Source organism: Cherax quadricarinatus, chromosome 37, assembly GCF_038502225.1.
Source record: "Cherax quadricarinatus isolate ZL_2023a chromosome 37, ASM3850222v1, whole genome shotgun sequence".
NCBI lineage: Eukaryota > Metazoa > Arthropoda > Malacostraca > Decapoda > Parastacidae > Cherax > Cherax quadricarinatus.
The window spans coordinates 26,116,080-26,140,836 of record NC_091328.1 but is presented as its reverse complement, the minus strand read 5'-3'; positions in this window follow the sequence as shown (position 1 = coordinate 26,140,836).

Below are 24,757 nucleotides of genomic sequence, written 5' to 3'. Positions count from 1 at the left end.
TTCCTCAGAGTCATAAAGATTCTTAAACTGGAAACCTCATTTCAAGGCCTGGGACTGATCACCTCAAATTATTTGTTCACGTCTTCCACAGTCTACATCAAATTCATCAAGGCTTAGTGACTGATCTCTTTAGACTTCTACTAATTTATGTCTTCCACCATCTCCAGAATTATTTTCTGTTTTGTAGTTGGAGATGTGTCTTGGTATTCATATTGTGAGTGAAATAGTGTGAGGAAATGTGACGTATAAGCGAATGTAATACTCTAAATCGGAGATATTATGAGTGTATGCGAGTGAAATATTCTGATTAGTTATGTGAATAAGATAATGTGAGTGACATTTGACTCTGAGATATTATAAGTAACCGTGAGTGTCATGATGTGTTTTTGCTGTTTCTGTATCAGCATACTGTGTAGAGCCTGACTTTATTGTGCATCGGTGGTGGTTAGAGTGTGATGTGACCCCTTGGCACTGTGAGGGAAAAGTTCAACAGATTGGAGTATTATTATTATTATAATCAAAAAGAAGCGCTAAGCCACAAGGGCTATACAGCAACAGATTGGAGTAGCGAGCGAGTATATGGGTGACGATAGTTTTATTGCCCGGCAGCTTGTTAAGATAGCTCCCGCTATCCCCATCCTTTTCCCCACCCGGAAAGGTGACGTGTGGGGCTGGGAGCAAATAGTAATCACTTTACTCACAGCTACCAGCACAACTGTAAGTAAAAGCCTCTGCTCCTATTCTAGTGGATATATTGGTTGAAAGCTTCACTTTTGACCAATAATAAGCTTAGTCCTTTCTGCCTTGATTTCCATGTTATGCTTTTAGAGAATCACCATTTCTTTTAAATATTGTACTTATCATGGAGAGTGATTTCTTAAGCAGTAGGTAACCTTTGTCTCTTTCTAGCTTGGAATGTCAGCTCGGGTCATCTGGCAACTAAAGAAACAGTGTTAAAAGAGACGAACTTTACCTAAGTTCTGAGACATCACCATTATATCTGCATACCTAAGTTTAATCAACCCTAGGCAACTACCTCTCATCTTTGCAGTGGTGAAAGACCTGAGTTCCTATCATCTTGACGGACTATTCAAGGCTAGAGACTGTGAAGAACTAGTCGTTGGGTTGTCACTCAACATCTGTGACTCCCCCTCCATCATCAGCAACGGCTACAATTTCTACAACACGCGGTTTCAACAACATCGGACACCCCAGTCTAACTGTATATATTAGCGTTGAATTCAGATATTATTTTTATATTTCATTTTTCATTTTTCTTTCAAGTAGGAAAAAAAATCATATTTATTTTTTTTTATATTTTCATTTCTAAATAATAAAGTGTTTATATTTGACTGTTATTATTCTTTTTCTATTCATTAATTTTCCTGAGGAGGAGCCAGCCTTGGTAATACTTACTAAAGTTGTTACAGGGCTGAGTAAGCCATCACAAGTGGCACTTTTTGCCAGGATCAACTCGACTCAATCAAGATTCGACTCCATCTCGAATCTACCATTGGAACTTCAACGCCGCATATCACAGCCGATTACCACCAGCCATGAGTAATCATTCTCTATGGTAGGACTACAGTACAGGTATTTAAAAGATTTGGTGATTGTTATAGTCTCAATTTATTGTAAATCAAGTCAAGGCAGGATATACTAGTTAATTCTGTCTTCTTTGTTTACGTGATCTTGAAACAATTTGGAGGAATAGACTCTAGGGACCCGAGATTTTCCAGTGACAAGTTGTTTCATTGAGCTCTGTTCATTATATCAAGGGAACTGTTGTAGGACACTCTTGATTTGTTGGTGAGAAGATTGGTTGGTCAAGGGACCCCATTCAACTTACTGTTTGGTCGGAGCCAGCATTGAACCCTCCTTTTTCATTCACACATACTGTTTAATCGAAGCAGGGATCGAACCCTCCGATTTATTTACAGTTTGAGCAGAGCAGGAATTGAACCCTCCATTTTGTTTGATAAATCCGTTTCATTTTCCCCTGGTAGTTTAAGTTATTCTTGCAAGTATGGAGGAATACCAGTTTTGGATGAACACTGGCAGTAAGTTAGGAATAACGGGAAAAAATTTAGAAGCTTTCATTAGCTCCAAGATCCATGAAAGAGAAAGAAAGGAGAAAGAGAACCTTGAGAGAGAGGAGAAAAAGGAGAGAGAGAGAGAGAATTGAGAGAGAGGAGAAAAAGGAGAGAGATCGAATTGAAAGAGAAAATCAAGAAAGACAGTTAGAAAGAGAAAGAGAGGAGAAAAGGGAGCGTGATAGAGTTGATCGTGAGGAGAGAGCTAAAATACGTGAGAAACAAATAAAATTAAGAGAACTTGAAGAAAGAGCAAAAGATAGAGAAGTTGAGGAAAGAGCTAGAGAACGTGAGGGAAGAGCTAGAGAACATGAGTTAAGAGAAAGAGAAAAAGATAGCAAGGTAGAGAAATCTCGCCTTGAATTAGTAAATAAAAAGTTAACTTTTACACAACAGCAATTAGAGGAAGGAGTAATTGAACATCATACAGCTAGTGCACATATTCCAACACCTAATTTACCTCCATTCACAGAGGGAGAAGACATTACTTCATACATAATTAGGTTTGAAAATACCGCTACCCTCTGTAAATGGCCAGCTGACACTTGGGCTGCCAGGTGTCAGCTTTGAATATCTATGCAACTTTGTCTCAGGATATATGTAATTATAACCTACTTAAGAAGGCAATCCTTAAAGCATACCAAAAGACAAAAAATTCTTATAGGAAAGATTTCAGGTATGCCACCTTACAGCATGGCCAAAACTTTCAACAGTTATTCGATTTTTGGATAGAGAGTTAAGGAATTGATCCCAGTTATGAATCTCTTAGAGACTTCATGGTTGCTGGCCAGTTCCTGACAGCTCTTCCCCACCAGATAAGAACATTCATTAGAGAACGTAACCTGATTAAAGCTGAGGAAGTTGCTGAGACCGCTGACTTGTTTGCTGAGGCTCACAATTCCTATAAAGACCTAAAGGGATCGAACCCTAAGGGCAAGGGTTTACCAGATCTTAAGAAATCAAAGCCTCTAGTAGAAAGTAAACTGACTTCTTTTATTCCGGTTTGTCATTTATGTGGTATTAAGGGACATAAACGTCCCGATTGTCCTAAGAAAGTGCAAAAAGTTGGAAGATGTTTCAAGGACTGCAATGATCAGGCACCCTTCTGTTCAGGAACAGTTAATGGACTTAATGTATCTACCATTTTACGAGACACTGGATGCACATGTATAGTCATTTCTGATAAGCTGTTCCCTAACCTTAAAGAAACTCATTCCTCTGCTATACTTTCAGACTACTTGGGAGGTACGGACACTTTTCCTACCATCCGTTGTTACATTAGGTCTAAATGGTTCACAGGTTGGTCTGAAGCCATACTAGCTCCCATCACCTCTTGCTCCGTACTAATAGGTAATGTCAAAGGTGCCATTTTTCCTTCTGAGGTTGACCTTTCATCACCAAAGATGGACATCAGTTTTTCAGCTCCTCTTCCTGTAAAATCAGAAAAGCCCTTCGACAGTTCAAGTGAGGCAATGTCTCGAGATATTTATGTGGGGTTAGAAACCAGTGATACTACTCTCGAAAGCGAGGTAGTAGGATCACCGGTTCACTTGTTAGATGAAAGCGAGGATATCGCCTCCGATACTATAAATGTCTTGACTAGGGCTCAAACCAAAGCCCAGGCTTCTCCCACTGTCCATCCTTTGATTTTCCCTGACTTTAAGCCTTTAGATTTATCGAAGGACTCCTTTGTCAATTTACAATGTAATTGGCCTTCTCTTCAGAATTGCCATAATGAAGCTAGACAAAATCAAGTTATCCAAATATAAGGCGACTAAAATGCCGGGAGCGATGGGCTAGTAGCCCCTTCTCCTGTAGACATTTACTAAAAAAGAGAAGAAGAAAAACTTGATAAAACTGGGATGCTTGAATGTGCGTGGATGTAGTGTGGATGACAAGAAACAGATGATTGCTGATGTTATGAATGAAAAGAAGTTGGATGTCCTGGCTCTAAGCGAAACAAAGCTGAAGGGGGTAGGGGAGTTTCGGTTGGGGGAAATAAATGGGATTAAATCAGGAGTATCTGAGAGAGTTAGAGCTAAGGAAGGGGTAGCAGTAATGCTGAAGGATCAGTTATGGAAGGAGAAAAGAGAATATGAATGTGCAAATTCAAGGATTATGTGGATTAATGTAAAGGTTGGATGCAAAAAGTGGGTCATAATAAGATTGTATGCACCTGGAGAAGAGAGGAATGTAGAGGAGAGAGAGAGAGATTTTGGGAGATGTTAAGTGAATGTATAGGAACCTTTGAACGAAGTGAGAGAGTAATTGTGGTAGGGGACCTGAATGCTAAAGTAGGAGAAACTTTTAGAGAGCGTGTGGTAGGTGTTTGGGGTGCCAGATGTAAATGATAATGGGAGCCCTTTGATTGAACTTTGTATAGAAAGGGGTTTAGTTATAGGTAATACATATTTTAAGAAAAAGAGGATAAGTATACAAGATATGATGTAGGGCAAAATACAATAGTTTGTTGGATTATGTATTGGTAGATAAAAGACTGTTGAGTAGACTTCAGGATGTACATAAGAACATAAGAACATAAGAACATAAGAAAGGAGGAACACTGCAGGAGGCCTGCTGGCCCATACTAGGCAGGTCCTTTACAATTCATCCCACTAACAAAACATTTACCCAACCCAATTTTCAATGCTACCCAAGAAATAAGCTCTGATGTGAAAGTCCCACTCAAATCCAACCCTTCCCACTCATGTACTTATCCAACCTAGATTTGAAACTACCCAAAGTCCTAGCCTCAATAACCCAACTAGGTAGACTGTTCCACTCATCAACTACCCTATTTCCAAACCAATACTTTCCTATGTCCTTTCTAAATCTAAACTTATCTAATTTAAATCCATTACTGCGGGTTCTCTCTTGGAGAGACATCCTCAAGACCTTATTAATATCCCCTTTATTAATACCTATCTTCCACTTATACACTTCGATCAGGTCTCCCCTCATTCTTCGTCTAACAAGTGAATGTAACTTAAGAGTCTTCAATCTTTCTTCATAAGGAAGATTTCTGATGCTATGTATTAATTTAGTCATCCTACGCTGAATGTTTTCTAACGAATTTATGTCCATTTTGTAATACGGAGACCAGAACTGAGCTGCATAATCAAGGTGAGGCCTTACTAATGATGTATAAAGCTGCAGTATGACCTCTGGACTTCTGTTGCTTACACTTCTTGATATAAATCCCAGTAATCTATTTGCCTTATTACGTACGCTTAGGCATTGCTGTCTTGGTTTAAGGTTGCTGCTCACCATAACCCCCAAGTCCTTTTCGCAATCTGTATGGCTAAGTTCTACATCATTTAATTTATAAGTATTAGGGTTATGGGCACTCCCAAGCTTCAGAACCTTGCACTTATCTACATTGAACTGCATCTGCCACTTTTCTGACCAAGAATAGAGTTTGTTTAAATCCTCCTGAAGTTCCCTAACATCTACGTTTGAATCAATTATCCTACCTATCTTTGTGTCATCGGCGAATTTGCTCATATCACTAGTAATTCCCTCATCAAGATCATTGATATATATTATAAACAACAACGGGCCCAAGACTGATCCCTGTGGAACGCCACTTGTTACAGATCCCCACTCGGATTTAACCCCATTTATGGACACTCTCTGCTTCCTGTCAGTGAGCCATGACTCGATCCACGAGAGCACTTTTCCCCCAATGCCATGAGCTGCCACTTTCTTTAACAGTCTATGGTGCGGAACTCTATCAAAAGCCTTACTAAAATCTAAGTAAATAATATCAAATTCTTTATTGTGGTCAACAGCCTCAAAAGCTTTACTGAAGAAAGTTAATAAATTAGTTAGACAAGACCGGCCTCTTGTGAATCCATGCTGAGTATCATTAATCAAGCTATGCTTATCGAGATGGCTTCTTATAATCTCAGCTATAATTGACTCTAGTAATTTGCCTACAATTGAGGTCAGGCTTATTGGGCGGTAATTTGACGGTAACGACTTGTCCCCTGTTTTAAAAATAGGAGTTACATTAGCCATCTTCCACATATCAGACACTACACCTGTTTGAAGAGATAAATTAAAAATATTAGTTAATGGTTCACAGAGTTCCATTTTGCATTCCTTAAGAACCCTTGAAAAAACCTCATCAGGACCCGGCGACTTATTTTGCTTCAGTCTGTCTATATGCCTCACAACCATCTCACTAGTGACTGTGATGTTACATAATTTATCTTCTTCTAGCCCACTGTAAAAATTAATTACTGGAATATTGTTAGTGTCTTCCTGTGTAAAAACTGAGAGAAAATAATTATTTAAAATCAAGCACATTTCATTCTCATTGTCAGTAAGGTGCCCATAGTTATTTTTAAGGGGGCCACAGATATATCAGATCACTTTTTAGTTGTAGCTACACTGAGAGTAAAAGGTAGATGGGATACAAGGAGAATAGAAGCATCAGGGAAGAGAGAGGTGAAGGTTTATAAACTAAAAGAGGAGGCAGTTAAGGTAAGATATAAACAGCTATTGGAGGATAGATGGGCTAATGAGAGCATAGGCAATGGGGTCGAAGAGGTATGGGGTAGGTTTAAAAATGTAGTGTTAGAGTGTTCAGCAGAAGTTTGTGGTTACAGGAAAGTGGGTGCGGGAGGGAAGAGGAGCGATTGGTGGAATGATAATATAAAGAGAGTAGTAAGGGAGAAAAAGTTAGCATATGAAAAGTTTTTACAAAGTAGAAGTGATGCAAGGAGGGAAGAGTATATGGAGAAAAAGAGAGAGGTTAAGAAAGTGGTGAAGCAATGTAAAAAGAGAGCAAATGAGAGAGTTGGTGAGATGTTATCAACAAATTTTGTTGAAAATAAGAAAAAGTTTTGGAGTGAGATTAACAAGTTAAGGAAGCCTAGAGAACAAATGGATTTGTCAGTTAAAAATAGGAGAGGAGAGTTATTAAATGGAGAGTTAGAGGTATTGGGAAGATGGAAGGAATATTTTGAGGAATTGTTAAATGTTATGAAGATAGGGAAGCTGTGATTTCGTGTATAGGGCAAGGAGGAATAACATCTTGCAGGAGTGAGGAAGAGCCAGTTGTGAGTGTGGGGGAAGTTCGTGAGGCATTAGGTAAAATGAAAGGGGGTAAGGCAGCCGGGATTGATTGGATAAAGATAGAAATACTAAAAGCAGGTGGGGATATAGTTTTGGAGTGGTTGGTGTAATTATTTAATAAATGTATGGAAGAGGGTAAGGTACCTAGGGATTGGCAGAGAATATGCATAGTTCCTTTGTATAAAGGCAAAGGGGACAAAAGAGAGTGCAAAAATTATTGGGGATAAGTCTGTTGAGTATACCTGGTAAAGTGTATGGTAGAGTTGTTATTGAAAGAATTAAGAGTAAGACGGAGAATAGGATAACAGATGAACAAGGAGGCTTTGGGAAAGGTAGGCGGTGTGTGGACCAGGTGTTTACAGTGAAACATATAAGTGAACAGTATTTAGATAAGGCTGAAGAGGTTTTTGTGGCATTTATGGATTTGGAAAAAGCGTATGACAGGGTGGATAGGGGGGCAATGTGGCAGATGTTGCAGGTGTATAGTGTAGGAGGTAGGTTACTGAAAGCAGTGAAGAGTTTTTACGAGGATAATGAGGCTCAAGTTAGATTATGTAGAAAAGAGGGAGATTATTTCCCAGTAAAAGTAGGCCTTAGACAAGGATGTGTGATGTCACCGTTGTTGTTTAATATATTTATAGATGGGGTTGTAAGAGAAGTAAATGCGAGGGTCTTGGCAAAAGGCGTGGAGTTAAAACATAAAGAATCACACATAAAGTGGGAGTTGTCACAGTTGCTCTTTGCTGATGACACTGTGCTCTTGGGAGATTCTGAAGAGAAGTTGCAAAGGTTGGTGGATGAATTTGGTAGGGTATGCAAAAGAAGAAAATTAAAAGTGGATACAGGAAAGAGTAAGGTTATGAGGATAACAAAAAGATTAGGCGATGAAAGATTGGATATCAGATTGGAGGGAGAGAGTAGGGAGGAGGTGAATGTATTCAGATATTTGGGAGTGGACGTGTCAGCGGATGGGTCTATGAAAGATGAGGTGAATCATAGAATTGATGAGGGGAAAGGGGTGAGCGGTGCACTTAGGAGTCTGTGGAGACAAAGAACCTTGCCCTTGGAGGCAAAGAGGGGAATGTATGAGAGTACAGTTTTACCAATGCTCTTATATGGGTGTGAAGCATGGGTGATTAATGTTGCAGCTAGGAGAAGGCTGGAGGCAGTGGAGATGTCATGTCTGAGGGCAATGTGTGGTGTGAATATAATGCAGAGAATTCGTAGTTTGGAAGTTAGGAGGAGGTGCGGGATTACCAAAACTGTTGTCCAGAGGGCTGAGGAAGGGTTGTTGAGGTGGTTCGGACATGTAGAGAGAATGGAGCGAGACAGAGTGACTTCAAGAGTGTATCAGTCTGTAGTGGAAGGAAGGCAGGGTAGGGGTCGGCCTAGGAAAGGTTGGAGGGAGGGGGTAAAGGAGGTTTTGTGTGTGAGGGGCTTGGACTTCCAGTGGGAATGCGTTAGCGTGTTTGATAGGAATGAATGGAGACAAATGGTTTTTAATACTTGACGTGCCATTTGAGTGTGAGCAAAGTAACATTTATGAAGGGATTCAGGGAAACCGGCAGGCCGGACTTGAGTCCTGGAGATGGGAAGTACAGTGTCTGCACTCTGAAGGAGGGGTGTTAATGTTGCAGTTTAAAAACTGTAGTGTAAAGCACCCTTCTGGCAAGACAGTGATGGAGTGAATGATGGTGAAAGTTTTTCTTTTTCGGGCCACCCTGCCTTGGTGGGAATCGGCCAGTGCGTTAATAATATAATAATAATATAAGAGGTATTTTGTATAAATCAGTATTCAAATTAAATTCAGATGAGATAGACTATTCCATCTTAGTTATTCCAAGTCAATGCAGAGAGTCTGTTCTTAAAGTGACTCATGACCTGCCAGTGGCCGGACATTTCTCGCATCGTAAAACCTTGAATAAAATTAGGGAAGCCTATTTTTGGCCCAAAATGTCCTCAGATATCACTACATATTGTAGATCGTGTAAATTTTGCCAACTGTCATCCTTCCGAGGTACCCGGCGAGTACCTATGGTCAAAATGCCAATCTTTACGGTACCGTTTGAAAGAGTAGCTATTGGCATCGTTGGTCCTCTATCACCACTTTCATCTGGGGGACATAGATATATTTTAACATTAGTTCATTATGCTTCGAGTTTCCCTGAAGCCGTACCCTTGAAGACCATAACTACTACAGAGGTGGCTGAAGCCCTTTTGTCCATCTTCTCCAGAGTTGGCATCCCTAAAGATTTTGTCTGACCGTGGGACACAATTCACATCTGACTTAATGCAACATCTCTACCAGCTTCTGGGAGTGAAGCCTCTCTTCACAACACCATTTCGTCCCTGCTGTAATGGGAGGATTGAGCACCAGCATTCAATTCTCAGATCCATTTTAAGGAAACTTTGCTCCCTTAAACCTAAGGAGTGGCATCGTTACCTACCCTGTGCTTTGTTTGCCATGAGGGAAGTTCCCAGTGACTCTTTGGGGTTTTCACCTTTTGAACTTCTCTATGGTAGACAGGTCAGAGGTCCATTGTCCATCCTTCATGACTTATGGACTAATGAGGAGGTAAATGATAAGGTTCAGTCTTCTTACCAGTTTCTCCTTGACCTTAGATCCAAACTTGAGGAGACCTCTGACATAGTTTCGAAAAACATAAGCTTATCAATGGACCAGTACAAAACCTATTTTGATACTAAAAGTCAGAGGAGAAGTTTTAAAGTAGGGGATGAAGTTCTGGTACTTTTACCAATAAAGTCAAATAAATTATTAATAGCATGGAAAGGTCCGTATAAGGTTTTGAAAATTTGTGGGAAGGTTGATTACCTCATAGAAGTCAAGGGGAAACCTAAGCTTTATCATATCAACATTCTTAAGTAGTATTACCGAAGAAATTCGGTTAACTGCCTGAATAACTTTGATTTAGTTTTTCCACACAAACTTGATAAGACAACTGAGGAGTGTAAGGTGTGCGTAATTAACACCTCTGACATAGACTATGACAGAGAACTACATGACTTGGTGACTCTTGACCACTCAGGTACAACAAACATTAAAATCAATGAGTCTTTGGATGACCATAAGAAACATGAACTACTTCAATGTGTGAGCAAATTCTCAGATATTTTTACGGATATTCCAGGTCACCTCCACAGTAGTCCATAAGATTGACTTAGTCACGGACAGTCCTATCAAACGGAAATTATACCCAGTTCCAGTTCGCCTTAGGGATGCATTTGACCGAGAGGTAGATAGATTATTAAAACTAAAGATCATTGAACCTTCAGTATCTGCATATTGCTCACCAGTAGTCATGGTTAAGAATGAGGATAATTCATATAGACTTGCTATTGACTTCAGAGGACTTAATGCTATAACTCGGTGGGATGCTGAGCCTATGCCCTTAATAGATAGCGATCTACATAAATTTTTTGACTCTTCTTTCTTTTCAGAAATTGATATTGCACAAGCATGTCATCAAGTAATGTTAGATCCTTCTTCTAAGCAGTGCACCACTTTTCCTACACACCAAGGACTGATGCAATATAGAACTATGCCCTTCGGTTTGGAAACTGCCTGTGCTACCTACGTGAGACTGATGAGAAAGGTCTTGGGTAATATGCCAAATGTTTCAGTTTATTTTGGCAACATTTACGTAATGACGTCCACGTGGGGCAAGCATATCCAAACATTAGCATCAGTTTTACGTAGGTTACGCTCACATGGCCTCACTGCCAAGCCGAAGAAATGCTTCCTTGGGTATAACAAAATTAGGTATCTCGGGCTGATTCTTTCAAATAATTCTTTGCAGCCTCTCCTCAGTAAGATCAAAGCTTTATTAGAGTTTAAATTCCCCAAAAACCAAGAAGCTCATGTGTAGCTTTCTTGGTTCTGTAAATTTTTATGCACAGTTTATCCCCAACATTACCGATCTTACAGGCATCTTATCCGATTACCTTAAAAAGTTTCTAAAGGAACCTCTTGAACTTTCTGACGTAGCTCAAGAAAAGTTTAATGAGATTAAAAAATCTTCTCAAAAGACCCTATACTCAAGATTCCAGATATTACTAAACCGTTCTGTTTAAGAACTGATGCCTCCAATACCGGCTTAGGTGCAGTGTTACTACAGTACCATGATGGTACACCCTTCCCTGTATGCTTCCTAAGCCGGAAACTTCTTCCTGCAGAAACGAGATACTCCACCATAGAAAAGGAATGTTTGGCCCTTGTGTGGGGTATCTCCAAACTTAAATTTTATTTACTGGGAAAAGAATTTATTTCAGAGACGGATCACAAACCTTTGATATACCTAGAAACTTTTAAGGGAACCAACAGTCGCCTCTTGAGGTGGACTTTGGCACTCCAAGCTTTTAAGTTCCATATTGTGTATATCAATGGTTCATCCAATTATTTCTCTGACTGGTTAAGTCGTGACAGTCAGTAGAAAATTTGTTGCCTTACGCGACTTCCACATGTTAGAACTTTTTCCTCGCCTATTCTTCTTATCCTCCTTGACTATAAGTATTGGGGAGTGTGAGGGAAAAGTTCAACAGATATGAGTAGCGAGCGAATATATGGGTGACGATAGTTTGATTGCCCAACAGCTTGCTAAGGTAGGGTCAGTCTAGCTCCTGCTATCCCCCCCCCCCTTTTCCCCTCCCGGAAAGGTGACGTGTGGGGATTGGACCAAACAGTAATCACTTGACTCACAGCTCCCAACACAACTGTAAGTAAAAGCCTCTGCTCCTATTCTAGTAGATATATTGGTTGAAAGCTTCACTTTTGACCAATAATAAGCTTAGTCCTTTCAGCCTTGATTTCCATGTTATGCTTTTAGATAATCTAATCACCATTTCTTTTAAATATTATACTTATCATGGAGAGTGATTTCTTAAGCAGTAGGTAACCTTCGTCTCTTTCTAGCTTGGAATGTCAGCTCGGGTCATCTGGCAACTAAAGAAACAGTGTTGAAAGAGACGAACTTTACCTAAGTTCTGAGACATCACCATTTTATCTGCATACCTAAGTGTAATCAACCCCAGGCAACTACCTCTCATCTTTGCAGTGGTGAAAGTCCTGCGTTCCTATCATCTTGACGGACTATTCAAGGCTAGAGACTGTGAAGAACTAGTTGTTGGGTTGTCACTCAACATCTCTGACTCCCCCTCCATCATCAGCAACGGCTACAATTTCTACAACATGCGGTGTCAACAACATCGGACACCCCAGTCTAACTGTATATATTAGCGTTGAATTCAGATTATTCATATTTTTCATTTTTCTTTCATGTAGGACAAAAATTCATATTTATTGTTTTTTATATTTTCATTTCTAAATAATAAAGTGTTTATATTTGACTGTTATTATTCTTTTTCTATTCATTAATTTTCCTGAGGAGGAGCCAGCCTTGGTAATACTTACTAAAGTTGTTACAGGGCTGAGTAAGCCATCACAGGCACATCTAATATGGTTATAACGCATGTTTTATCAAGGTTATGTCCCCTCAAGGAAGGTTCCTTGATGTTGGTGAGGGGCTCTTGATTTAGGGAATTGGATCTGTGCTCCAGTTCCCCAAATTAAGCCTGAATGCCTTCCACATCCCCCCCCAGGCGCTGTATAATCCTCCGGGTTTAGCGCTTCCCCCTTGATTGTAATAATAATAATAATCAAGGTTATGTATTGGGACAGAGTCAGGTTAAATCTCTGCAGGTGCAGAGATTTCACCTGCAAGTAGAAACACCTGGGATAGCATAGTAATAAATAAGGCTTCAAGTGTGTTTCTCATACGTATTTCTAGACTTGTATTTCCAGCGTCTAAATGTCCGCAATAAGGCCAATAGATTCATCAATGGAAACATAAACACACAGTGGGATTTTTCAAGTCACAAACAGATCTACCTGGGGTGGAAATTACGGGAGTATTTATAGTCAGGTTCAGAATGTTGAGGTCAGGTGGAGAGTGCTGCATCTGATGATGTACCGAGTGGGGTTATAGAGTATTGGGTAGCTTGGCAGGGGTATTGGACAAGTTGTGAGTAGACCTTCTGCAGTGTTCTATGTTCTTATGTGGGATAGCGATGAAGAAGTTTCTTGGCAAGTGGTTCAGCTATGTTATAGAAGCCATTGTTCTGGTTGAAATTGTTGGTTATAGAGATAAGCGATGATTCCAGGATTCTTCGGTATTGAGTATCGTCTTCTGTGGCGATAAGGGGGATATCAAGGTCAACACATGAACTTTTTTATTTTTCGTTCGATTTCTTTCATTTTTTTTTTGTACGTAAAGAAGCACCTTTCAATAGTAATGTGACCAAGTTTCAATAAGATAGCTCAAAAAACAACTGAGAAAAAAATTATTTACTAATAATCATACATATTGAAGAGTAACTTCGACATGGGACTTGGAGAAGTTGTTTTGGCATTACCTACGCATAAAACAATGCTAAACTGTATCTCTAGCGGTTAGATGTTCTGTAATTTATCCTTTCTTCATTCTTAAAAAAAATAAATTTTGTATGGTTTTTGACTTTCAGCCAAATATCTGACTTTTGCCCTCACATAAATCAAAAATCACCTTCAGACTTCACAATGAGGCAGCCATTAATAACTTCACAACAGCAGTAGCAAACATTGACTGGCACACTGAGCTAGAAATCTATACAGATATTGACGAATGTATTAATAATTTTCTAAAAAAAAGACCCAATACCTCTATAACAAGCACTGCCCTAAAAAAACTAAACAGATGACAGCTAAGAGACTGAACAGTCCCTGGCTAACACCCAGCATTCTCAAATCCATAAATACAAAACACCAATATGAAAAACAGTACAGAATGGGTCACATAACCAGAGACCAAACAAAACGTTACTCGTCAATCCTAACCAGCCTGATAAGAAGGGCAAAAAAATTGTATTATGAGAACAGATTAAACAACTTACGAGGTGATATAAAAAAGACCTGGAAAACCCTATCAGAAATTCTAGGAACAAAAAAGATATCACGAAATAGCGAAATAAAATTAGCAAAATCAGATGAACCCCAACTCCCACCAACAGAAACAGCAAACAGACTCAATGATTTCTTCTCCACTATAGGACAAAACCTTGCCAATAAAATCCCAAGCTCAGATACCCCACCAAATGACTACCTCACCGGCAACTACCCGAACACACTGTTCCTAGCTCCGACTAACCCATACGAAGTCTCCCTTATTATCAACACACTAAAAAACAAGGCAGGAGATTTAAATACCTTACCACCCTTTATATACAAAAAAGTGTCACAAGTGCTATCACCAATCATTGCAACACTCTTTAACAAATCCATTGAATCCTCCACCTTCCCTACAGTACTCAAAATAGCAAGGGTCACCCCGATCCACAAAGGAGGAGACCAAACAGAGTTGAATAACTATAGGCCAATATCCAACTTACACCCTCTCTCAAAAATCTTCGAAAAATTAATTCATAAACGAATCTACTCCTACCTTATCTCCCAAAACATACTCAACCCCTGCCAATTTGGATTCAGGCCTAATAAAAATACTAATGATGCTATTATACACATGCTAGAACATATATACACTGCAATAGAGAAAAAAGAAGTCCCACTGGGGATCTTCATTGACTTACGTAAAGCTTTTGATACAGTTGACCATGACTTGCTCCACGTAAAATTGTCACACTATGGTATAAGAGGGCACTCCCTCAACTACCTCAAGTCATACCTCAGCAACAGAAGCCAATATGTGTATGCAAATGAGGCAAACTCCTCTGCACAACCAATTACAGTTGGTGTCCCACAGGGAAGTGTCCTTGGCCCTCTTCTCTTTCACCTATACATAAATGACCTACCAAATGCTTCGCAATTACTCAAACCCACACTATTTGCAGATGACACTACATACGTCTTCTCCCACCCGAGCCCAGTCATGCTAGCCAATACTGTAAATACCGAATTACAGAAAATATCTACCTGGATGAGAACTAACAAACTTACACTAAACATTGACAAAACCTACTTCATTCAGTTTGGTAACAGAGCTACAGATGTCCCTCTTAACATAATGATAAACGGATCACCTATCACAAAGCTAACAGAGGGAAAATTCTTAGGAATCCACCTTGATAATAGACTCAAATTTCATACACATATACAACAAATTTCTAAGAAAATTTCCAAGACTGTAGGCATACTATCGAAGATACGGTACTATGCTCCACAGTCAGCCCTCCTGGCCCTATATCACTCTCTTATTTACCCCTATCTCACCTATGGAATTTGTGCATGGGGCTCAACAACAAGTAACCATCTCAGACCACTAATTACCCAACAAAAGGCTGCAGTTAGAATGATAACAAATTCTCACTATAGGCAGCACACTCCACCAATATTCAATACACTAAACCTCCTCACCATACAAAACATCCATACTTACTACTGCACCTATTACATACATAGAACACTTAACTCTGATATTAACCCTCCCCTCAAACATCTCCTTGCCAACCTCAACAGAACACATGACCATAACACAAGGCACAGATCACTCTTTGATGTTCCTCGTGTCCATCTCACACTATGTAAAAACTCAATGCACATAAAAGGCCCTAAAATCTGGAATTCATTACCTGTAAATATAAAAGAAACACTACCTGTTTATAAATTCAAGTCTCTTCTCAAAGATCACTTACTCACCCAAAACCAAATAAATACTGAATAACTGAACCTTATAAATTGTATATCTTAAACGTTTCTCACAATTATATCACATAAATGTTAAACCTAAAACCCAATCTAACTTTATTATTTTTTAAAAACACTACCTAACAGAATACTCCATTCTACTGAATGTACAACAATGCATACAACCATATGACCTGTCTTTGTAATACTCACTTGTGCTTTAATTTATTTAAAAATTTGAGCGCATATTCGTCTCTCAACCCTTGAGTGGAGAGGACGTGCGCTGCTGCTGCCCCCTGGAGTTGTCTGGTGGCAGTATTATTTTCACCAACATGGCGCAGGCTCGCCGGCGCAGGGTAAATACAGTCTGCATTGTATTAACCAGTGGAGCTGTAACGGGACCATCAATGGAGTTGCTTTTGCCTGCAATCATCAGAGATACCTACGGAATAGCCAAAGAGGAGATTTGTGGACTTGCATTGAACGGAACGAAGAGGATTTTTGTAAAATTTAGTTCGGCGACTGTGTATGAGGCAGTTGTGAATAAGTTTCAAGAGGTGGCCATACCAGTTAACCATGCTGTGACGGTGCGGCTGCATGATGTGTCCAGCTATTACACATGGGTTAAGATCAGGAATGTGCCGTTCGAGGCGGATGCATGTGACATCCGGTTCATTATGTGTAAATACGGCACAATACATACGATCACTGCAGGAAGGTGGTCAGTTAGCCAGTATATGGGGATACCTGAGGGTGCATTCTCTGTCAAGATGACGCTCAGACATCCAATTCCATCGTACGTGGTGATGGAAGATTTCAGGACTCAGGTTTTTGTAACATACGCTGGGCAGCGAAGCACTTGCCGTTTGTGCGGGTCGTATGATCACCTGGCTGCGCAATGTGAAAGAAGACGTGGTGATAGGGACCAGCAGCAACGACGAGATGTGGAGGAAAGGAGAGAGGATCAAGATCAACTGTTTTCGACTCTGCCTCAGCAGAGTTTGACATGGAGTGAGGAGGTTGAGAGGGCCGAAGAAAAGGAGATGGCGGGGGCTACGCGGGGGGACGACATCACTTCCCTGGACGTTGTACAAGTGCTTGATGAGGTCATCGCGGAAGCGAATGGTAGCGACGCGGAAACTACGATAGTGTCGACGTTTGAGAACATTTTGGATAATGAGAGTCCTTGTCCGGATGTTGGTACAGACCTGGATCATGGGTCTGCAGTTGAGGAGGGCGTGGTGACGCCAACCCAGACTGAAGTGTGTCGTAAGGATGCACAGTTGGTGAGAACTGTGGAGGTGGAGGTTCATCATGGCACTGAGCTGGATGACTTGATGCAGGTCGAGGGTATGACGCGAAAGCGCGCAGCAGTGCTTTCGGATTCCGACGACGTGCTTACGCCCGCACAAAGACCTGGGAAGAAAACATGGGCGGAAGCCATGCGGAGAGGTTCAAGTGGCGCCCAGGGGCAGGGGTTGGGTAAGGGTGGACAGAAAGGGGGGGGGGAGGGAAAAGGGTGCAATGAAACGATCAGGTGATAAGTCGGTAGTGTCAAGAGGGAAACCCCCTTTGTCGGTTTTAAGTGCCTGACATTGAACATCAATGGCTTGAGGTCTCAGAGAAAGTGTGAGTGGTTCAAGGAATATTTGGTGCGTCATGACGTTGACGTTGTGTTCTTGCAGGAACACAATTATAGACCGGGTTATGAGTTGAAGGTGGATGGGTATAATGTGTATGTTGAGCATGCAGTCAGATTGAAAGGAGGTGTGGCCATTTTGGTGAAAGAAACTAGCCCGTTGGTTGTCAGGCATAGTGAGGGGGGAGAGGGGAGGGTGATTCGTGTGGATGGGTTATGGGGTCAGGTACAGATGACGTTGGTGTGTGTGTATGGCCCAGCAGAGGGAGATGTGAGGATAAAGAATAAATTCGTAAGGGACGTTCTGGTATATTATTTGCGTGGATTGCCGGGGGTTGCTGTGGTAGGAGGTGACTTTAACTGTGTGATAAGGAATAAGGATGTTGAACCGAGAGGGGCAGGGCATTGTTTGAGGATATTGGGAGAATTGTTATCCGGGATAGGATTGACAGATGTTGAGGGAGGTGAGGTGGTGGAGCACACATTTATTAAGCGTGGGTATGCGGCTAGGCTCGATCGATTATACGTTCCCAGGACAGTTGTAATACATAGTGTGAGGGTAATGGACGTAGTATTTTCTGATCACAGGGGTATTTTGGTGGATATAGGTTGGGAGGGGTTGCCGAGAAGGTGTAAGGGGTTTTGGAAGTTGAATGTAAAGTTGTTGCAACAAGAAGAGTATCAACAGTCTTTTGTTCAATTGTGGGAGGAGTTGGTGGCGCAGGCGCCTGGGAATAGTGAATTGGTTAGTTGGTGGGACTCTGTGGCGAAATCTCGTATTAAGGAATTTTATATTCGTAGTGGGAGGGAATATAACAGGTTGAAGTATGGGTACCAATCTTATCTTGAGGGACAGTTGAGAGCTTGCTACGAGCGTGGGAGTGCTAGTCATCCGGTGGATGATATTGAGGGATTAAAGGAGCGTATCAGGGATTTGCAAAATGAAAGATTTGATGGCGCGCGAGTTTTGGGTGGGCTGGAAGAGGTGTTATGGGGTGACAGGCCTTCGGCATGCGTGTTGAGGAAACAGCGTAAGAGAAGAGTGGCGACGGAGATGATGGGATTAACTGTTCATGTGGGGATGGGAGGGTATAGAGAGGGGCAGGTATTAGTAACGACAGAGGGTATGAGTGGTTATCTAGATGCATGGTTTAGGTCATATGCACAAAACGGAGGTATTCGAGATGAGGCTTTAAAGGAAATGGGAGGTTTCGTGCAATGTGAGATTGATGGTATGGATAGGGTAGCATTAGAAGGTCCGATCACGGAAAGTGAGATTTCGCACGCTTTGTCTGGTGCAAGTTTAGGTAAGGCGCCAGGTGTAGATGGGTTGCCTAATGATTTTTACGTTAGGAATTGGGAAGTATTGAGAGGATTTTTAGTTAGGTTATTCAATGTAATGAAGGATGATGGGGAAATGGGGGAGCAGCAAAGGACTGCTGTCGTGGTATTAGTTCCGAAAGGTGGACAGACTACAGTAGAGGATTACCGAGCAATATCGCTTATGTGTGGCGATTATAAGTTATTTGCACGAATATTAGGGAATAGAATAAAAAAGGTGATAGGTAACGTAATTGACAGAGGACAATATGGGGTACCGGGTAGGACAATGTATGAAGGGCATGGAGTTCTTAGAAGTTTTATAGAAAAGAGGGGGGAGTTGGGGGGTGGGGGTGTGTTGGCATTGGATTGGCGAGCTGCTTACGATAGTGTGGAGAGGGATGCGTTATGGAGGTTCATGCGTTGGCAGGGATTCGGGAAGGAAATTATATCTTGGGCGAAAACATTGTATCAGGGAGCATCTATGAGAGTACAGGTTAATGGAAGGCTAGGTGTTAACATTCAGATGGGAAGGGGTTTGCGACAGGGTTGCCCTCTATCGCAAATATTGTTTGCGTGCCTCCAGGATCCCTTTTATAGGGCAGTTAGGTGGAGTATCGCAAGTGGAGGGGTTAGTAATGAACGAGAGGGTCGGCCGGGTATTGTGGGTTATGTGGATGATACAACTGTATTGGTGAGGGATGAGAAGGATTTACACAAGGTTGGAAAGGTGGTAGATGTGTTTGGAGAGGCTACTGGGATGGAAATTAATGTGGCAAAGTCTAAGTATATGGACCTAGGCAATAACGTAAATAGAGATGGGACTGTAGGGCGTGGGTGGTGGATCAGCTATTGATTTGTGGGATAGTGTACGCTAAGAATGATAGGGTCGCACAAGAGGTAAATTCGATGCGCACTGTGGATGGGGTATTGAAAAGATTGGGTGGTTTGAGGACGGCGCAGCTAACGTTGCATCAGAGGGTCATTGTGACGAACGTGCTGTTGTATAGTAAGAGGCGGCGAGAGGTGCAACGGTTGCAGCATGGGATTTTCCGATTTATATGGGGATCGGGTTGTGACTGGCTAAGTAGAGGGGTGGTGACGCTTCCCGTTAGCCACGGGGGGCTGGGGCTTATACATTTAGAAAAGCGTATGATGAGTGTGTATCTAAAATGCGGGTATTTGGGGGAGGTGGGGGTGAGGAAAGGGGGGCTAGAAAAACTGCGTATGGATATGCAACGATGGTGGGGGGGTAAGGATTTAATGATTGGTGAGGCCATGTTGAGGGTTTTAATGACGGTGAGGGATCCGAAGCGCCTTAAATTGAGGATTCTAGAGAGGGTGGGGGGTGGGTCTGTGGTGGCGGCATTTGAGGGGGCATACCCCATGTATGCGTGGGGGAATATCTGGAAATGTTTACGGCAATTGCGTATTAAACCAGGAGTAAGGGAGGTAATGTTTAGGTTTCTACATGGAATCTTGCCGTCTGGTGTTGTGTTATTTAATAGGAGACTAAGGGAGGGAGGGGAGTGCAAAGCGTGTGGATGTTCGGAGACTATTTTTCATGCGGTGTATTTTTGTAATTATTTAGAAACTGTGAGGGTATGGTTAGGTAGGGTAGTTAGGTTAGTGGGTGGGGAAGGGTTACAGGTGTTAAGGGTGTTAAGTTTAGATATAGGTGGGATGAGTCAGATGGTGGTGAATGCGGTTACGTATGTGGTCACTGATTTTATTTATACGTCTTGGGCTATGAGGGAGGTGGGTGTGGATGAAAGAATAAAGGTGTTAGCGGCCACCATTTATAGAACTAAGTGTCGCAATAGGGATGTTTATGGGGGAAGGTGGGAGACAGCGTTTACTGAGGGATACGGAGTTTTAAGTTAAAGGATTTACGGGATTTAAGTGTAAATGGGTAGCGACGGGCTAGTTTCTTGAGCGGAGATGTGTGGATGGCTTTTAAAGTGTGTGACTGGATTTGCACTGATACATTTATGCTTATCCTGAGTAGTGAGTGTGGTGTGGGTGGTGTTTTTACACATGTGTTCCCTTTATGTCGTGAAGATTTTGGATAGTATATGTACGTAATGTATTGGAGCACTACATCATTGTGTGTATACAAGGTGAAAGAAAAGGTAGAATCTTAAAGTTTTTATGTGTGTGAGAATGACTGTTCGTTATTGTGAGAGTGCCTTCAAAGATGTTATAGAAAGCACATACTAAATGGTGTTACTAAGGTATGCCATATGCCTGTATCGAATATGCTGTGATACAAAGTCCGGGGTTTCCCTTCTTGTTGGATGCATTCTGTAAGAATTTCTGTATATCAGAAGGTTCGAAATTTACATAGCTGTAATGAGTAACGTGGTACAGTTTTATATTATGCGAGATTGTATTTTTGTACATAAGGCCTAACATATAATGTTTCAGTGGCCTGGTTAAGATTATATAGTACATGTCGTGTGACACTGTATGTGTAGGGTAGTGTTATATATTTTAAGTACACGCTGTTGTTTTCTCTTTGCTATTTTAATGTTTAAAGTCACATGTAAGAGTATATGTAAGGTAATATAAAAATGTATATTGATTTTGTGTAAATACGCAATTTCAGATGACTTTGTTGGATCAGGTGTGCATATGAGTTCAAGTAGCGGTGTATATTATGTATTAATACTGGTATAGGGTATATAGTGTATGAAGAAGTCTTGGGTGGACTGCACCCGTGTTGAGATATAGTGTGTATTATCCTTGTATGCTAGGCAAAGTTTTCATAATTGTTACTTAGAGTAAGTAGTATCCTACGCTCTTATAGTATGTCAATGTTTTGTAGGTATTTGAGGGGGGGGTACCTTTTACTTCCAGAGCACATATGTACGACTTTATAAATGTACCTTTGGTGGGGGGTGGATGTATAGGTTTTAATGGCATGTGGTGAGGTTTTTACCTTTAAGAATTGTTTTGTATATAAAACTTGGCATAAGATCTTTAAGTGTGCTGAAGTAGATTCTCTGGATATGTTGTTGGTACACCTGTGTGAAGATTCTTTTTCTTTTTGGGATGGTGTATACGTATGTTGTACTTTAATTTTGTTGTCACATGTTGATTGGTTTCGTAACATGTTTGCTTACACGTATAATGTATACTGTATTTTAAAAAAAAAAAAAAAAATGTATAGGGGATGAGGGACCGTTTGTGTCAGCACAAAGTTAAATGTTTGTGTATTTTGGACAATGTAATTTATAATTCTGGGTAAGAACTGATACTATGTTCTTTTATTTATTTAATGTATGGTTTTAAATAAAATATATAAAAAAAAAAAAAAAAAAAAGGCCCTAAAATCTGGAATTCATTACCTGTAAATATAAAAGAAACACTACCTGTTTATAAATTCAAGTCTCTTCTCAAAGATCACTTACTCACCCAAAACCAAATAAATACTGAATAACTGAACTTTATAAATTGTATATCTTAAACGTTTCTCACAATTATATCACATAAATGTTAAACCTAAAACCCAATCTAACTTTATTATTTTTTAAAAACACTACCTAACAGAATACTCCATTCTACTGAATGTACAACAATGCATACAACCATATGACCTGTCTTTGTAATACTCACTTGTGCTTTATAGTAACCTGTTTACATTAATGTTTTATCACTGATTTCATCATTGCTTAGTTAATCTTAAGTTAATTTTAAGCCAGCCCGTAATGCTATGCATAGTATAAGTGGCTTTGACATACTGCTCTTACCTGTATTTGTTGTACCTCTGTATGTGTGCTCAAATTTTTAAATAAATAAATAAATAAATAAATATCTAAAAAAGCAATCCGCTAGCTTGTAAAACAATCTTTCCTTTATGTTCTCTTTGAATTTCATTACATTCCTGCTATTATTAACGAAGGTACTTGCTCATATATGTGAATAACTTACTTCCGAGATAATCCGCGAAACAGCCGGACCACCTTTCTTTTTTTTTTTTTTCGAGAAAATAACATTTTTCTCAGTCTTATACTGCATTACGAGTGTAAATCATAGTTAACCATGTTCGTTTTCTTTAATATAAGGACCCTGGAGGTGAGAGAAAGAGAATGGAAGCCCTTCTCTGAGAATGGGAATCTATTATTCCCGATGGAGCGCTCTGGGAATATGCCATATATTATTCATTCTGGGGTATTTACCATATTTCTTTGTTATTTATATTGTTTATTATGTCATATTAGATCAATTGTGATAGATAAATAAGCCGAAGAAGCTATAATAGCGTTATATTTAGCCATATTCCCCGGCCACCCCGAGACTGGAATTTTCCATGACGTCAGCAAAATGGTGTCGGGAGGTTCCTGGTTGGTTGGAATTCTACGTATAAGTCCCGCCCAATGTATTATGATGCCAAATCGTCAATTATTATCTATTTATTTATTTATTTATTTATTTATTTAAAAATTTGAGCACACATACAGAGGTACAACAAATACAGGTAAGAGCAGTATGTCAAAGCCACTTATACTATGCATAGCATTACGGGCTGGCTTAAAATTAACTTAAGATTAACTAAGCAATGATGAAATCAGTGATAAAACATTAATGTAAACAGGTTACTATAAAGCACAAGTGAGTATTACAAAGACAGGTCATATGGTTGTATGCATTGTTGTACATTCAGTAGAATGGAGTATTCTGTTAGGTAGTGTATTTAAAAAATAATAAAGTTAGATTGGGTTTTAGGTTTAACATTTATGTGATATAATTGTGAGAAACATTTAAGATATACAATTTATAAGGTTCAGTTATTCAGTATTTATTTGGTTTTGGGTGAGTAAGTGATCTTTGAGAAGAGACTTGAATTTATAAACAGGTAGTGTTTCTTTTATATTTACAGGTAATGAATTCCAGATTTTAGGGCCTTCTATGTGCATTGAGTTTTTACATAGTGTGAGATGGCCCGGTGGCCTGGTGGCTAAAGCTCCCGCTTCACACACGGAGGGCCCGGGTTCGATTCCCGGCGGGTGGAAATTCCGACACGTTTCCTTACACCTATTGTCCTGTTCACCTAGCAGCAAATAGGTACCTGGGTGTTAGTCGACTGGTGTGGGTCGCATCCTGGGGGACAAGATTAAGGACCCCAATGGAAATAAGTTAGACAGTCCTCGATGACGCACTGACTTTCTTGGGTTATCCTGGGTGGCTAACCCTCCGGGGTTAAAAATCCGAACAAAATCTTATCTTATCTTATCTTGACACGAGGAACATCAAAGAGTGATCTGTGCCTTGTGTTATGGTCATGTGTTCTGTTGAGGTTGGCAAGGAGATGTTTGAGGGGAGGGTTAATATCAGAGTTAAGTGTTCTATGTATGTAATAGGTGCAGTAGTAAGTATGGATGTTTTGTATGGTGAGGAGGTTTAGTGTATTGAATATTGGTGGAGTGTGCTGCCTATAGTGAGAATTTGTTATCATTCTAACTGCAGCCTTTAGAAAGAGTAATACAATAAATACACGAAAAAAAAACGGGAAAAAAAAAATAAATTGACGACAGGTGAGCACACCTGTCGCGGGTGGTGACGTACCCTAGGTGTATTTAAATGACCATAATTCCTTGTAGGAATGTCGTAGAACAATGATTCTGGTACCATTGTGTTGCCAGAGAGTTAAGCTATTTTTCTATAAGATTAACTCAATTTGTGAATTTTTTCGAAAAAATTTTTCGTTCGCGCTGAGAACGTTGATATCCCCCTAAGTCTTGAGTTTCTGTAGTTAATTAAATGGTTGTGTGAATTGCCATGTTGTACACAGGCATTCCTTGTATCGTCAATCCTGCTTGCGTATTGGTGTTCTGAAATACGTGTTTGAAGGTCTCTTGATGTTTCGCTCAGATTCCTCAAATTTAAATCATTTTAAATGAAGAAATGTAATGACCATATATCTCAAGA